This window comes from Theobroma cacao, chromosome 1 (assembly GCF_000208745.1).
Source record: "Theobroma cacao cultivar B97-61/B2 chromosome 1, Criollo_cocoa_genome_V2, whole genome shotgun sequence".
In the NCBI taxonomy this organism is placed as follows: Eukaryota; Viridiplantae; Streptophyta; class Magnoliopsida; order Malvales; family Malvaceae; genus Theobroma; species Theobroma cacao.
This window is the reverse complement of record NC_030850.1, coordinates 158,294-161,384: the sequence shown is the minus strand read 5'-3', so window position 1 is coordinate 161,384 and position 3,091 is coordinate 158,294.

Genomic DNA, 3,091 nt, shown 5'->3' with positions numbered 1-3,091 from the left:
TTTCCTTTCTTTCCTTTCTTTCTCTTTTTTTCTTTTTCTCTTTCTTTTCTTCTCCCTCCCCGCGGGTCCCCCTTCTCTTTTTTCTTTTTCTTCTTCCTTCCTTTCTTTCTCTTTCTCCTTCTTCTCCCGTTGGCTTCTTCTTTCTTTCTTTCTTTCTCCTTCTCTTTCTCTCCTTTCTCCCCGCGGGTCCCCCTTCTCTTTTTTCTTCTTCTTCTTTCTTCCTTTCTTTCTCCTTCTCCTTCTTCTCCCCGTTGGCTTCTTCTTTCTTTCCTTTCTCCCTTGCCGACCTCTCACCTCTCTCTCTCTTCTTCTTCTCTCTTTTTTTTGCTTGCTTTTTTTTTGTTTTTTTTATTCTTTTTCTGTGGCTAACTGCTGGTGATTTTTTTTGGTTTTCTTCGTCTCCTCTGGTCTGTGTCTTTTTAAAGAGCCGGGTTATCCAAAAATTTGGACAACCCTGCGATGGGGTTCTGGCACCAGGGAGTTAGTGGCCAGAACCCCTGGTGCGTGGTGGTTGGGGACTTGATGGGAAATGATGGTGAAGGGATGGTGAGGGGATGGTTTAGGGTGTCTACAGTCCTCTGCAGCCTGCAACACCCCAACAAATAGAGGAACCTCCAAGCTTTAGGCCGATGAAGGAATAAACTTTATCATGTTCATTGCAAATTAAAGTATCTATTCTTCTTCACAATCATCTCAAATTATAGACTCACTAAAAGGTTCAAATGGAAAAGCAAACTTTAAACCTTTTTTTTTGTCTAAATCACATGTTACAAGTGATAATTCGCATTGAAATTTCAACAAATTTTTTGTTATATAGAAGCTTTAGCTTATTCTAGATTGACAGTGGCTCCATTTGATGGATCATCTTCATGCAGCTGAGCAGAAGCATCATCTATGGCACAATTAAGCTGTGCAATCTTCTCAGTCAGTATTTTGCGGGTCTTCTGTTGTCAAAACACCATATAACCAAAATAGGTGAGCAGAGATTGTATGTAAATATTGATGCACTTAACAATTTAAACATCTCGACTCTTAAGATGATCATGCTGAAAATCGAAGATCCTACTTTTCAAATCTACCACTACCGAGAAACTTCATTGCTATTAAAATGAGGCAGGGGCAGGCAACAGCCATGTACAGAAACACACTGTTTCAGTTGCCACAGCTAAATCCTAACCCTTATATATGCTAGATGAGAGTTGCCTAAAATACCAAGTAATTCTAAGCTGGAATACTTCCTTCCCTTCTTCCTCTAATCAAATCAAACACATTTAATCGTAGTTTATGTATGCGTAGTGTCTTCTGCACGTACTAGTCATGGTTAAAAAATACAACGTGAATGGTCTTTACTTTTTAGCTTGGTGACTATAGGACACTGCAATCTTGATCATAGGTATTACTTTGTTGCAGAGCTGGGTAATACTTAATAGGGCATTTTTCCTTAGGGAGAAGGCGGGCAGGACAGGAAAAAGAGGGAAGAAACAGATGATAAATGGACCCAATATAAAAAGAAACAGACAAGGTACCTCCAATGCTTTTTCTTTATCTTATATAAATTTTGGTAGTTTCTTCATCGACTCCTTTTTGTCAGCACCAGCCAGTGCCTTGCTGATCAGCAAGGATTAAATATCAAATAAACACATATCTCTTGCATTTAGGCTGCAACTGCAAAAGCCATATGCCTGTTGTCACAAGGAAAAAGCACCAAGAGAAGAGACACACGTTGCACATTACTAACTCTTGCTATCCTCGTAAAATTAGAGTGTGCAAAAACTCTAACCTTGCAGAGTTGGATATAAATCAGAAGAATAATATTTAAGAGAAACAGACCTCAGAACATGCAGTAAAAGATGCTCAGTAAACACCAGATAGTAAGATAATAATAATGAAGCTATATATACCTGGGGGGCATACATGCAGCCTAATGTTCCAAGATGCAGTCCCCCCAAAAGAAATTAAGCCACCAATGAAGACAGTTGCACTAGTTGGTCTTCCAGCACCCGCACTGACATTCAAAGACGGGAAAACATGAGAAGCATCCACATTCCACATGAATAAAACATTTAGAAGAATATCAATTTGAATAATGGAAATACAGAAAGTTAGTGGAGTTGGCATATACAATTAAGTATGATATACATACCTACATACTACATACCTTGCTCGGACAGAAAGTGGGGTTTCAGTGGCATTTGATCTGGAATTGGAAGAGCGATTAGAGTGTCTTGAGTAGGCCTAATGTTCACAATAACACATAGCTCTGCTGCCCTCAATGAAGAACAAGAAGCTATATTTATCAACAACCCATGCAGTCATATTCGTTTAGCAAAACTTGCAAAGAATCAAAAGCTAGCATGGAATGCCAAGGACTAAGGAGATGCACTGAATCAACTAAACCTACGAATATAAGATTCTCCCCAAAGGAAAAACAAACAAACCAACCCAAAATAGACACATAGTAATGATAATTTTTATCATTCTATGAAAAAGAAGAAGATACAGAGTGAAGTACAAGTGAAATTGTGAGAGTAAGATGAGATGAACAAATGAAACTCAAATTGGTGCATAGATAGAATGTCGAGCGTCAGCAAATAACGACGGCGTACCAGATAAGAGCTTCTTCGGAGGATTTTTCATCGAAAGGAATGAACTGGAAACAATGCTCATCTTTTAGGCATGAGTTTCACGGATTAACCCAATTATCCTCTTCCTTGACACACTGAAATTTGATTACTGCTATTCATTCATAATACTGAAACCCAATTGTGTGGGACCCCTGTTGGGTTTTCCTTTGCATCCTTTTTGTTTAAAATGAAATGGGTTTCCTTTGCTACTTTCCTTTTTGCCAGGCCAATAACTAACCAAAATTTAAAACCTCAGCCCATGAGCTCTCTCTCTCTCTCTCTCTCTCTCTCTGTGTGTGTGTGTGTTAAAAAAGAAGAAAATAATTCAAATTAATTAAGATTAGAATGAAAAGCACGAGATCCAAAAGGCCCTAAATGATTCCATTAGGATTAGATGTATGGGGGAATAAATTAATTAAGCATCATCATCATCATCATCATCATCATATATATATATTATATAACTA